The sequence below is a fragment of the Coenobita brevimanus genome, chromosome 55 (genome assembly GCF_032717465.1).
Source record: "Coenobita brevimanus isolate Jiangsu-jjx chromosome 55, ASM3271746v2, whole genome shotgun sequence".
In the NCBI taxonomy this organism is placed as follows: domain Eukaryota; kingdom Metazoa; phylum Arthropoda; class Malacostraca; order Decapoda; family Coenobitidae; genus Coenobita; species Coenobita brevimanus.
In genome coordinates, this window is record NC_137008.1 from 40,790,103 (window position 1) to 40,805,194 (window position 15,092).

The following is a 15,092-nucleotide window of genomic DNA, read 5'->3' on the forward strand; positions in this document are numbered from 1 at the left end:
CGGAGATAAGATGGTGAAGAGAGTTGAAAGATTTTACGAAGAACAGTATGCATCAAAGACAAAGTACCTATAGCTAACTTTTCAGTTGACTCAAGTGAAATACCTGAGGTAAAACCAGACGAAGTAAATATTTCTGTTAAAAATATGAAAAGAGGGAAGGCTCAGGGAGCATATGGAGTAGTAGCAGATTTACTGTTGGATGCAGGAGTAGAAGTACAAAACAGGCTTGTTCATTAATTTACTCAATGCATAAAAAGGATGGAAATTCCCAAAACATGGTGCAATGAAATAGTTATTTTAATTTTCAAAAAAGGTGACTCAAAAGAGCTTAGCACCTATCGACCGATTAGCTTATTATCAGTCATCTACAGACTCTTCACTAAAGTCCTTTCGAACAGAATAACAACAAATTTGGAGGAAATCCAACCTCATGAACAGGCAGGATTCCGAAGGGGGTATTCGACTACAAATCATCTACACACAATGAATCAGCTAACTGAGAAAACTACAGAATATAATAAGCCACCATGCATAGGTGTTGTTCATGACGAAAAGGCTTTTGACTCATATGGAGCACATAGCAATTGTAAATTCAATGCGAGAACAAGGAGTAAATGAAAACACTGTAAACCTGCTCGAAAACATATATAAAGAGGGAACTGCTACAGTTAAATTACATACGGACTCGGAAAAAATTAAGATTGAGAAGGGCTTACGTCAGGGAGATACAATTTCACCAAAATTATTTACGGCATTCCTAGAAAGTATTTTCAGAAGGCTAGACTGGGAAAACAAAGGAGTGAACATAGATGGAGAAAAGCTAAACAATTTGAGATTTGCATATGACATTGTCCTAATCTCAGAAACAGCCACATTGCAAGAAATGTTAAATGACCTGAACAGAGAAAGTCTCAAGGTAAGGCTAAAGATGAACCGGAGTAAAACTAAAGTAGTATATAATCCACAAACACCAAAGAGCGTCATCAGAATAAGCGAAGAATTTCTTGAAGTCGAGGAGTACAATTACTTGGAGCAAATACTAAAATTAATGAAAGATCATGATAGCGAAATAAATAGACGCATCACAATTGGACGGAAAGCTTTCGATAAACATAAGACATTATGAAAAGTAGCTTGCCAGTTTGTATGAAACGAAAAGTATATAACGAATGTATAATTCCAGCTCTGACATATGGTTGTGAGATCTGGAAACTGACAATCGATGGCAAATAAATTAATCCGTTCTCAGAGAGCAAGGGAAAGGTCAATGTTGGGATTATCTTTAAGAGACAGGAAAAGATCAACTTGGGTGAGACAGCAGACTAAAGTCAGAGATATTATAGAAGTTATAAAAGAACAGAAATGGAGGTGGGCAGGCCATGTAGCAAGAATAAGGGATAACCGATGGATCAAGAGGCTGACTGATTAGACACCGAGAGATTGTAAGCGTAGCAGAAAAAGGCCAGACAGGAGGTGGGGAGATGAGATAGAGAAATTTGCTGGGAAAACGTGGCAAGGATTGACTCAGCCAAGGAATTCATGGAAATGGTCGGGGGAGGCGTTTGGTCAGCAGTGGACTAGTACTGATAGATAGATAAACAGACGTGTGTGTGCTGAGAGAGAGAGAGAGAGAGAGAGAGAGATAAGGAAGGAAAGAGGTAGAAAGAAGGGTGGAGACAGAAGAGAGGGAGGGGAGTCGGAATGCTTTGAAATATATCGTATGTTTTGTATCACACACACACACACACACACACACACACACACACACACACACACACACACACACACACACACCGCATGTCCATCTCCCTCTTATTTTTTCCGCGGTGTGACAGTGAAGCGGTACAGCCCTGGTAAACAGCTGTGCAGACCCAAACATCTGTATTGCTTATGCTCTCCAAACCTTTGTGGCACCATATAATTTGTACTCTGCCGACCTGTCTCTGTTTCTCTCTCTCTCTCTCTCTCTCTCTCTCTCTCTCTCTCTCTCTCTCTCTCTCTCTCTCTCTCTCTCTCTCTCTCTCTCTCTCTCTATCTATCTATCTATCTATCTATCTATCTATCTGTTTATCTGACTATCTGAGTCTCTTTGTCTGACTATCTATGTGTCTATTTGACTGTGTGTCTGTCTGCCCGCTTTTCTGCTTCCTTGTTTATTTGTCTTCCTACTTGTCTGCCTGTCTTCCTTTCTCTCGGCCAGTCCTTGTCTGTCTGCCCGTGTATATATTTCTTTGCTTATGTAATATTTTCTAAAACTTTCCACGTGTTGGGGTTTGAAATTCTTTGTCAGTGAGTTACCAACGAACCGAGTACTTTACATCAGTCAGCCCGGCACCGGCGCCACATGCCAGCCTGTTGTTGGGAGCTACCATGGACCTCATTCTCTGTCATGATTTAGTTTAGGTAAGTTATGAGTTTTTAGGGAAGTTGGTGTTTAACTTTTGGAATTTATAGATGAGGTTGGAATCTGATGGGCTGGCTTTGGAAGAAGGTTGACATTTCTAATTATTTTATAAAGATGCACAGGTTTTGGTGCTTTTTTTTTTTTTTTTACAGTACGTTAGGTCAGTTTTGAAATTTTGAGATTTTGATACTTACTCCTTGGGAATGTATGGGGGTGTTTGAAATCTGAGGTAACTGTTTCGGAAGATCAGTGCCTCTCAGGTTTGCTCTAGGATGCACGGTTTTCGAGATGCTTTGAGTTTCTCTAATATTTTAGCTTTGTTAAGTTTTGGTTTGTTTAAATAAGCTTTGATAGGACTGGGTTTGAGTTCTGGTGTGATAGATCTGTCGTGAGTTTGTAGGTAAATAAAATAGTGCATGCCAAAACTTGCCGTTTTGAAATTAGCCCTTTACGGCCTAAGGATCGTTTGGGGTCCTAAACTCTGGTCCTCTTGGCGCTAGTATATTGGCGTCCATGAAGCGCGTGCCCTGGAACATATGTTGGTAACACAGCTGGCAACATGTTCGGGTACATGTATGCAGCAGTATTTGGACAGATGTATGCAAACATGTTTCAGTGCAGCTTCGAACACTGGCAGCAAAGGGGATGGGATAGGTGTGTCCATACGAGGCAGCTGAGACTTCAACATGATGTTGCCAACATGATCTGGACGCTGTTGTTCCCAACATGTTTGCAGCGTGTTCGTTACTGTGTTGCTTTTTTTTTTTTTTTTTCGTAAAAAACGTGATTGGTCAAATTGTAGTTACGTTACTAATCAGAAGTGTAATGATTTCCATCTTTCATTAAGGCTATATAGATGCACTGATTAACCCTTTAATACCACAATTGTTTGCTAATATCTGATGTGCTGTTTATCATGGTAAGGTTTATGGTTGCTTGAAATCTTGCATGTGTAACTGGATATTGTGGTCAATAAATACTTACTTACTTACTTCGAGCACACTTGTGGAAGCCCACTTAGGGTACACTTAGTCATCCACTCATAATGGCAACGTCGGATCGAGTTCAGCGAGATATGATTCACTTGCGAATAGATAAAACACTTCGGCTGATCAGACGAAAAAATACAAAAGCCGTGTTTTGACATGAAACCAACCAGTACCTAACCAGCTTAGGGCTGACCACGCGTTAATCTACTTCGTCTTATTTTGTTTGGGAAGATGGCGATGGTGAGACGATGCCGAGTCTTTTCTCGAGGACTCGAGCCGACGTTGCCAGTATGACTGGATAACCAATTATACCCGAAACACACACACACACAAAATAAATAAATAAATAAAAATAAAAATAAAAATTGGATACAGGAATTCTGTCGCAGGACGCAGGGAGATGTCAAGTGCCACCAGGTTATCCATTCTTTCGGAAGTCTGTAGGTAAACTAAAATACTTTTTGTTAGACCCTCGTGTTCTTAAATTTGCCCTTTTTTTCCAAGGATCCAGCAGGAAACAGCTTGGCTGCTCTAGTTGTTTGATTAAGCTCCTATGATGGAATATACAGGCGGCAGTAGGAACACACTCTTGACACTCAGGTCTGGCATATACATTTGCCCGGTGTATACATTTTCTCCTTTTCCATGACATTCTGGAGAATGCCCCCTAGCCCATGGTCAGTATATAGAAAGGAACAACTTATTACGTTCGAGTGAGCGCAGCGATGTTTACATTCAGCTAAGAATTGAACCGCCCAACACGACAAGGCCCGACACGACACGGCCCAACCGCGATGGTTTTCAGAGGATAATAACTTTTCTACAATGTGAGACAGAGAAGAGATTCTTTCAGTAGGTAGTAGATCCATTCAGTAACTTGTTTTTAGCTATATATTTACTCATGACACCAGAGAAACCCCTTGGAATCCCAGCTTTCCTAAGGTACTGAGGGCTTTAAATGACATGCTCCACTATGAACTCGAATTAAAAGCCATCCAGCTGTAACACTATGTTTTCTTGCATGAATTCGAACAATTAAATGTCGGATATACGCTCATAATTTTACATGAACGTTTTTTCTATGTTTAGGGGGTGAAATCAGCATGGGTAATCGCCCCGTTTCTGGGTTTTATCATTCAGTCAATAGCTGAGCTTTTTCCGACTCAGTTTGTTGACACAGCAAGTCAGGAGCAGAGACCTGTTGAACACTGCACGTGTGATAAATGCTACGGCGCCTCGCTATATCCATATCCAGAGAGAAAACGTGACAAAACAAATAATTTAGCCCAATAATTATTCTTCAGTTATTGTTCAACTACCTCGCCAGAAATGGTGAAAGTCTACACCAAGATGAAATTGTGATCATAGGTGTATGTACTGTACAAACGCTCGCTAGCTCGTCACGAGCTTACAAAGCGCACTTTTCTGGTATTGTCAGAAAAGAACTTCCCAACGATTTTAAAAATCGTGTTATTTTACTGACGAATAAGGAAATTATATATATATATATATATATCATCATCAGCCGGTGAGGTCCACTGCAGGATCGGCCTATCTCTACCGAAGCAGGGACGATACAGCTCATTGTTCCTCTACCCAGTGGCTTAGGCTGTCTGGTGGAGACTGTATGTAGGGTGAGAAGTGCTTGTGAGTGTGATTGTAGTGGCTTTGGATGTGTGTGTAGTCTGCGAACCAAGTGTAATCGGCTCGCCTGAAGCCGATTAGGTGCAAGCATACTAGTATGCGACACTGGTTCAACCACAGCACCCCTTGTGTCCACCAAAGTAGCAAGTGGCTTGGTGAACGCTTCCCAAAGTTTTTACAACTCTGGCGAGAGGCGAACCCGCGCTCACCAGCGTGCGAAACGCACACTCTACCACTGTACCACAGAGGCTCCATATATATATATATATATATATATATATATATATATATATATATATATATATATGTGTGTGTGTGTGTGTGTGTGTGTGTGTATACACACATTAGTGAGCGTTTTTGGTGGTAAGAAAAAAGGGATACTGAGGCTCTTTTTAAGTACTGGTACAGCGAGAATGAACTTACGATCATTTTTTTAATGTATAAGACTTTGAGGCTCCTAGGACGCTCTTTTAGATAAAAAACATCATATCACGTTAGCGACGATAAAGTACTAAATATGCCCCGTTTATGAGAGGGTTACCTTAGAATGAAGGGATGAGCCTACACTTTGACTTACAGTAGGAATGCAGTAATGATTATGCAATATACATTTGACGCAGAAAGAATGCAGGAATTATTATGATGCTTTTTATAAGTAGTCAACATAGTGGGACTGAAAATATTAACGTGATCTTTATATTTTATTCTCTCCTTTCATCCCACTTCCCTTCCATCCTTCCCTCCTACCTACTTTCTCCCACTGTGTACCTTTGCCTCCCTTAAGTTCACCGCCCCTCCTTTTATTTATTTATTTTTTTTTTAAATGCAAGGAAGAAGGAACCAACGACCTTGCCTCCACTCTTCTCTCGCTTTTCTCTACCACCCCTTCTGTCATCCCACTTTCCTTCAATCCTTTCCTCCCGTTCTCCTTACCCTATACTCTCCCTTCCACTCTTTTCTCCCTCTACAAACTGCCCTTCCCCTCTCCCTGTCCCTCTGTCTTTCCTCTTCCTTCCCTTCCTTCCTCCGTCCTCTGTATTAATCCCTTTTCCCTTTTCTCCTCTCTCCCTTTCCTTACATTTTACCTCCTTCCCTCCCTCCCTCCTTTCTTTTTTTTATGTATCTCACTCACTGTCCCTTCGTTTCTATATCTCTTCCACTCTCCCTCTTTTTATCTCCCTCCCACTCTCTCTCTCTTTTCTCATGTCCCTCCCACTCTCCCTCCCTCCTTCGCTCTTTCTCTGTACCTTTCCCTTTTTCTCTCCCTCCCTCTTTCCATGTATTCTTCCATTTCTCCTTCTCTTTTTTTTTTTTTTATATTCTTCCCTACCCCCTCCCTTCCTCCCTCCTTCTATAATATTCTTCCCTCTTTACTCCTCTTCCCTCCTTCCATATACTCGTATTTCTCTTTCTCCGTCCCTCCATATGCTCCTGCCTCCCTCCCTTCCTTCCTCCCCCCTCTCTCTGCATCCATATGTTCTCCCCTTCCTCCATATATTCCTGTCTCACTCCTTCCATGTAATCCTAGCTCCCTCTCTATCTTTCTCTCTCCTCCCTCCATATATTCCTCCCTTCCCCCTTCTCTTTCCTCTTCCACATTCCCTCCCTGTCTCCCTCCCTCCATATAATCCTAGCTCTTTCCTCCCCTCCCTCTCTGTCTCCTCCCTCCACATATTCCTCCCTCCCTCCCTCCCTCCCTCCCTAGCGACGGTGCGGCAGGGAGACATCTCATAAGATGCAATCCTCTTCCTCCCTGGGTATTGTGTGATGCCCTAGTTATAACCTGCTCTCTCTACCTCCCTCTCTTCCTACCTCCCTCGTTCCCTCCCTCCACGCTCTCCTGTTCCTTCCCTCCCTGCCTCCCTCCCATCTTACACCTCCCTCCCTCCCATCTTCCTCTTTCCCTATATTCCATCTTATACCCTCTCTCCCTTCGCTCTTCCATTTTCCCTCCCTCTCTTCTTACACCCTCCCTCCCTCCCCTCTTTCACCTTCCCTTTCATCTTTCTTCCACTTTCGGCCTCCTTCTCTCGTTCCTTACTTATCACTTTTCTGACTTCTTCTTTCCTCCGAATAAGACCCTTTTCCCTCGGTCTTTCATTTTTTCCATCCCTTCTCTCTTCCACTTTCTCTTCTTTTCCTCTTCCACCTTTCCTCCCCCACTTCCCCCCTATACCCACTTCCTTATCCACTTTTTTCAACTCTCCCTTCCTGCTTTTTCCCCTGTTCACTTCACCTCTGCCTCCAGTCTTGTCTTCCTTCTCCCTCCCCGTCTTCCTTGTTCCCATCCTACTTTCCCTTTCCCACCCACCTTCCTTCCTCTTCCCTGCCATCCTTCTTCCTCCTTATATTTCTTTCTCCTTCCCTGCCTCCCTCCTTCTTTAGCCATGTTTTTTTTACTCTCCCCTCCTCCAGTTTTCCCTGTTTACGTTTCTCTTTCTGCGTCCCTCCCTACTGTCTCCCTCCCGCCTTACATACTCTTTTCTATCCCTACTTTAATCCCTCCTTCCTTACATTCCTTCCTCCCCTCCTACCTTCCTTCCTCACTCTCACCTTACCTTCCTTCCTTTCTTCCTAACTTCCTTTCTCCATCACTACCTTCCTTCCTTTCTTCCTACCTTCCTTTCTCCATCACCACCTTCCTTCCTCCTTCCCTCCATTCCTGCCTTCATTCTTCAGTCACTGTCTTCCTTCCTCCCTCCCTTCATTCCTACTTTCATTCTTCCATTACTATCTTCCTTCCTTCCGCCCTGCCTTCTTTCCTCCCTCCCTCCCCTTCCCGTCCCTTCCTCTGTCCCTCCTTTCTTCTCCAACTCACTCTCTCCCTGCGCTCTTCTCTACCTCTCCTTCCTTCCCTGCCTGACTTTCAACCTCCCTTCTCCTTTCCTTCCTTCCTGCAGACTCCTTCACTTATTCCTTCTCTCACTCCCTTGAATTTGTCTTTCCGTCTCTACCATTTCCTTTTCCAAACCCTCCCTCCTCCATGTCACCATCCCTGAATCTCCCTCCATACCCATTCTATCTTTCTCTTCTCCCTCTCCCTTCTCTTCTTTTTTCTCCTCCCCCTTCCCCTTCTCTCCTTTCGTTCTTCTCTCCCTCCTTTCATTTTTTGACTTTCCTCCCTTTTTTCTTCCCCTCACTTCTATCCCTAAACCTGGTGTTGGCTGGCTCCCTCCCTCCCACTCTCTCTCTCTCTCTCTCTCTCTCTCTCTCTCTCTCTCTCTCTCTCTCTCTCTCTCTCTCTCTCTCTCTCTCTCTCTCGCACCCCCGTCGTCTCTCCCCAACTCTGTCTTCGTCTCCCTCTCTTTCCTTTGAAGGGTCGATGCCAATACTGTTATTAATTACGTTCCTTTTTTGTCATAGGTAGAGAGACAGGTAGACAGTAGATAAAGGCAGAAATGTAGGTAGGTAGGTAGGTAGGGAGGTAGGGAGGTAATTAGGTAGGCTGATATATATAAAGGTAGTTGGGTATGTTGGTAGGCAAACTGGTAGGTTGATAGACAAGTAGGTAGGTAGGTAGACATGTAGGCAAGTAGGTAAGTAGGTAGGTAGACTGACAGGAGAGTGACTGGCTGGTAGGTGGGTGAACAGGCAGGTAAGTAGAGGAAGATCGATAAATATAATGGTAAATAGATACAGTAGGCAGGAGTGGGAGGAAGGCAGGTGGGGAAGGGGGAGGTGGGGAGGATTAAGGGAGGGAGAATAGGGAGGCAGGGGAGGGAAGGAGATGGAAGAGAGGGAGAAAAGTCAGGAGGAAGGAAAGGCAGTGGGAGGAAGATGGCCGGGGGGGAGGGAGAGTACAAACGGAGGTGGGTTAAGGAAATATGGAGAGAGAGAGAGAGAGAGAGAGAGAGAGAGAGAGAGAGAGAGAGGAGGGATACGCCTCTTTGCCTACTAATAATCTCTAATATGGGGAAATTGAAGGAAGGGAAGGATTTGGGCCCCTCAATATGTGGGTGAAGGAAGAAAGCAAGGAGGGAAGGAATTAAGCCGCGGGGAGGGAAAGAAGGAAGGAGGGAAGAGAGAAGAGCAGGAAGGAAGGACGGAGAGAGGGAGAAGGCGAAGGAATAAGAAAATGGGTAAATACTGTAAATGAAGTGAAAGCAAAGTGTAAAAGGCTGAATGAAGAGGAAAAAGAATGAAAGAGGGATGGATGGTGAATGGTGAATCGCTAGACAGTGAAAGTAGTTGTGAGAAGGATTGAAGGAGTATGGTAAATGAAGGAGGAGCAGAAGCTAAAGGTTGAAGGAAATATGAAGTAAAAAGAAGGAGGGAAGAAAGAGACGCAGGAGGAATGGATGGAAAGAGGTAAAGGGCAAGTGTGTGAAGGAGTTAGTCATCAGAAAGAATGTAGGAAAACTGTAGGTTAAATGAACTGGGAGGGGAAAAAGTTGACAGAAAAGGGAATGGGGATAGTCTAAATCTGTAACTATATCATTTGGTTATTAAGTCCACTGCGAAGGGAGAGTGATGGCCAGAGGTAGTCCTTCCTCATACTGCAAAATATGAATGGGGAATGGGTTTCTGTACAAAGAGTGAATTTCGAAGTCTGGCATTGACTATGTCTGCGTCAGAGTCCGTGTGTACAATCGGTAGAACGGACAAGATTAGAATATAATATTATGAACCACATGTTTGGAAGTACTACCAGCAACCACTTTGGAAACAAAGTAAAAAAACAAAAAAACAAACAAACAAAGGGAAGTACTGTAATTTTGGTTGTAAACAAAGGAGAGCCAATTCGTCACCTAGAGAGGGAGAGTGTGGGTGATGGTTGCCAGCGGAGGACAAGCGTGACTAAGGCAGTATTGTTAACCCCTTACACTCAATGATGTACACCCCCTCTCCCCTCAGTTCCGCGTTTACTGGCAGGCTTAAGTACGGAACACTGTAGTAGCGCCGTGTTTGCATGCCGTATATTTGACCTGGTGAGTCTTTTTGTGGGTGACATGCTAGAGAATATTGGTAATAATGAAATTATTGAACAAAGTTTCTGAACTGAAAGATATTTCTTGAAACATGCAGCCTATCTAGAAATCCAAAACTGGGAATGGGAGGGAGGGGACCGTGCAATTAACCCCTTCACTCCAATGGCGTACTCTTAATTATTCGACCGCGAAAGCTAGCTAACCCAGCAAGAACCCTTTTTTTTTTTTTTTTTTTTTTTCAGAAAATGAACAGAAAGGAAAAACAATTTAATGAAAAGAATAATTCCATGCACCAGATTACAGGTGCCCTTCATTCATTAAAAAAAAAAAAAAAAAAATCTGTAACAACTGTAGATTGAAGTTTGGGAGTATCTGGGGAAGCGAATTCCAAGGATAAGCAGATCGGGGAATACAGGACCTCTGATAGGAGGAAGTTCTGCTATATGACACTGTGACAGTCCAATCATGAGCACTAGCAGGTGCCTCTGTAGCACGAGAGAAGGTGTGGAGAGGTGGCACAATAGATGCAATTTCCTCTGAGTTTTGCCATCTGTAAAGTATCTGTAAAATAATGCAAGGGAGGCAACATTCTGTCTTACCTGTAGGGGAGGTACGGTAGTTCGTTTGTAACTGCTTAGTTATTAATTATTCATATAGCTTTGTTTTTGTTTAGTTGTGTTAGTGCAATCTCTCCACATCCACTCCACAAGGGTGAGCAATATTCGAGCTGAAAGCGCACATGACTTGTAAATTATAGCAAACTGCTCGTCAGTGAAGAAGTTAATGATTCTGTACAATAACCCAAGTTCTTTTGAGGCGTCTTTAGCAGGTGATCCAACTGAGAGTACTGTTAAGCAAAACACCGAGAATTTCAATACTTTATGAGACAGGAATACTGGTCCATTAAAGGTAATGTAGGAATCAGGCAATACCTGTGTATTGGTAAACTGGATATATATGATTTTCCTAGCATTAAATGAGACAATGTTATTATGTCCCCATTCAATGATCTTAGATAAGTCTTGAGTTATGGAGATTGCTGTGTTGAGTTGGGAATTAGAGATATCAAACTTTGCCAATGGATGATTAAGTATGAGGGAACTGTGAAGCATTGTGATCTACATATGAGTGAATGGGATTATGGGTGACAGACAATAGATTATTAATATGAATGAAGAACGGGACTGGAGCCAGGACTGATCCACGTGGCACGCCGGCATTACTTGAGTGGAAATTGGAATATGCATCATCTGCCTTTACTCTTAGCCTTTTGTTGCTGATATATGAAGCAATCAGTAGGTTAGAAGATAAATAGGCCGTAGCAAGGAAGTTTGATTAACAGGGCTTTGTGCCATACTCTGCCAAAAGCTTTAGAAATATCAAGGGCTACTGCATGGGTTACTCCATGTTGGTCAGTTGACTGACAGATGATATGAGTCAAGAGACTGAGTATATGGAAAGTGAATCTTTCATGGTGAAAGCCGTATTGTCTGTCATGAATTAAGTTGTTGGAGTCAAGATATTTAACAATGTGCAGATGTTACCGAAAGCAGATGTGATAGCTACTGGTCTGTAATCGGAGGGATCAGAGGAACTTCCTCTCTTTCGAACTGGGTGGGTACTGGCCTCGTTCCAACAATTAGCAAATGAGAAAATACATAGGAATGGTCCGAATAATTTAGCGAGAACAAAAGCAATTTCTGGGGAACACTTTTTCAAAATTATTGGAGGAATTCCAGTTGGACCAGCTTTCTTGGTTAGTAAATTGTCTAGGATAGATTTTACTCATCAAGTTCATAATTAGTGAAGGAATTTCGGGAAAGTCAAGTTCCCACGCCAGTGGTAGAGTGGAGGTGTAAATCGGGGCAGCTTGTAATTTAATATTTTCGTGGAAATATTGAACCTACAGTGGTACATTGTACCCATTTGGTGTCATAATGAATGATATGAACCATCTCAAAATTCACCATTTTTTAATATAAAATTCCAAAAATGTTTTTAAACTGTCATAGCGTTGAACTTGTGTTTTTGTTAATTTTTTTTTTTGGTTGTTCGTTTGATTGGGTATCCTCAAAAAGATAGGATTTATCTCTTACATGATGAAAACTGATTCAGAAATGATGATATTTTGAGAGATTATATGTAGCCTAGTTTATTTCATGATGTACGATACCGCTCTCACCATACGCAATGTGCGCAAAATACAGCCTCGGCATGAGTCACAGTTCACGACTTTCTTATTTGAATATGTGGAAACAAACAGCAAAACGAAAGTCACTTCAGCCAAGCAAAATATGAAACTACAGGGGAAAGCGGTGAATCTGGAAAACATTTGTGTGTGCTAAGTATATTTTTCATCAAGCGCTGTTCAGTTCAGACACGTTCCGCTAAATTCCAGTGAGTTCCATACCTTCATGTGGATCCCTACTGCCTAGTCTGCGCTCACACACACACACACACACACACACACACACACACACACACACACACACACACACACACACACACACACACACACAGAGCTATACAAAACCCCTGCAGCTGTTCCTCTGGAGGGAGTGTAATTACGTATATTCCATTAATGACTACAAAAATTAGGGTACTGCTAGCACCCTTGTGCACTCAGTTTTGATAGTGCGGTTGTAAACTCAAAAGCAGCTTCAGTGGTTGGGTGATTAGTGTATTCACCTTGTGGTTCGTGAGCTTCCATTCTAGGGTTCAAGCACACAGCACGGCGTGCTTTTGAGGTGGGTACTGGCAGGCTGTGCGTGGCATATGCTTCCATGTGTCCGTACCCTTTAGGTCCCACCGATGACATATAAAGACTCTGACACATTAATATAACCACCACCACCACCTTCACGCCTTCCATCTTCACATGCATCACTATCGCCAGAAATTACTCTTCCCTTATCATGTTTCGCGTGGATGGGGAAAGGTTTAAGTCTGGCTATCTGTCCTCTCCATGACGGTCTGGTTCTTCAGCAGACCTACTATGGCTGACACAGATATACATACATATTCTCAAACAGCACAGGAGGTGGTGGAGTGAACGGGTCTGAGGGAGGTATGCCATTTATTCCGAAAACAAAACTACGAAACGTACCAGACGAGAATGACTTTGCGTGTGTTCTCTACCAATGAAGTGTCTGTTGAGTCATCCAAGTACTCCGACCGCAACCGAAAGGTCTCGGGTTTTGCTTTTGGGCGGATCACGAGGCCTTTAGGCAGTGATATATTTACCCGGCGTGTTCGTATCTAAAACTGAAATAGGGACGTGAAATGTAAACTCGACTGCTGAGCGTCGTATTCCAGAAGATTATGACTTAGCAAAAAACGGAATTGATTCCTTCCTTCCATCCATCCTTCTCCATTTCCTACCCTCCTTCCTCCATTCTATTCATCCTTCTCTCCTTCCTTCCTTCCTCTTATCTTTCTATCTTGCCTTAAACACTTCAATCCGATGATGAATTTTTGTTTTAATCTGGCCGTTTCCAGACGAATCTCTTCACATTGGGAAACCGCCGCTGTACTGAAAGGATAAATGAAGGATATATCTTCCCTCTCAAGTTCGAGCAATAGTTCCTAAAGTGAATTAAATCATTTGCGAGTATCAAGACTAGTGTGAAAAAAGTATCCTCGGACAGAAGAGAAAATTCAATTCTTCCCCCTTCCTTCATTGCAGGCTTCCCCCTCTCCTTTCATTCCTTTGTGTTTCCTTCTTTCTCTCCTTTCCATCCTACCTTCTCTTTCCATTGTCCTTCCATCTTTCCTTTTATCCTCCTTCCATCCTTCCTTCCTTCCTTCTCCCCATTTGTCCTTCAGTCCATCTTTCCTTCCATTTCTCCCTCCTTCCCTCCTCCTTCCATTCCTTCCCCACAAATAATTTTCGTCATTGTTTGAGAGATGAGCGTCTGTCCGCGAATCTCCTGGCCTTGGTTGGACCCTGTTCACTCATTACAGGTAGTGGCGGTCATTGTGCAGAGTGGCTGGGTGGTGATGGTGGTGGCGGTGATGGTGAAAAGTGGTGGTGATTGTGTTGGTGAAGATTATGTTAGGGGATTAGGTGATGATGATGATGATGATGATGATGATGATGGGAGTGACCGTGTGGTGGTGCTGGTGGTAGTGGCAGAAGTGATGATAGTGACAGTGATGATTATGGAAGGGGGATGAGGATGACAGGAGTGGCCGATTGCCGGTGCCTGTGGTAGTAGGAGTGATGGTGGTGACAACTAGTGATGAGTTATGGTGGTGACGGTTATTGTTGGGGGAGTAATGATGATGATAATGATGATGGTAGAGGCTCTTTGATTGGAATTACAGTGCTAAATGATCTGTGTGATTGTGTTACATGTGGTGGTGGTGGTGGCGGAGATGATAATTGGTGGTTGAAGGTAAAACTGATGGAGACGAAATTCATGGTAGTGTTGTTGGTGGTGGTGGTGGTAGCAGTGGTAGTGGAGGTGATTAAATGAAACTGGTGGCGGAAGCTATGTTAATGAAAGTAAAATTCATGTGGTGACGGTGGTGGTGGTATGTGGTGGTGGAAGTTAAATCTGATGGTGATGAAAACAAACTAAGCGGCGGTGGTGGTAACGATCACTGCTGATGGTGGTGGTTATTAATGGTGAGGGTAATTACTGAGATTTACTTTGTGGTGGTAATTACTGTGAGATATTATAGTGACGATGGCGAGTATGGAAAGTGTAAATGGTGTTGGTGATGAAAATTGATGGTGAGTAGTGGTGATCGTTGTTGAGAGTGAGAGTTTGGTGATGATACCGGTAATAATGAGGATGATAGTGAGAGAGAAAGTAATGATGGTAATGGCGACTCTGGGTGGTGGTGTGAGCGGCAGTGGTGGTGATAATGGTAGTGTTGAAGGCGTATGGTATGGCCAGAGGTAGAAGTGTCTGTGTAATGGTGATGGTGAAATTGATGGTGGTGTTAGTGATGTTTGGTGCTGATGGGTAGCACTAGTCAGAGATGTGTGTGACTGTATGATGACGGTGATGATGACAATACTAGTAGTGCATCCCGGTGTTGATCGTGGTTACAGTGACAGTGGTGCTGGTGATATAGGTTGTGATGATAATAATAATGAGAGTGGTAGTGGTGATGATG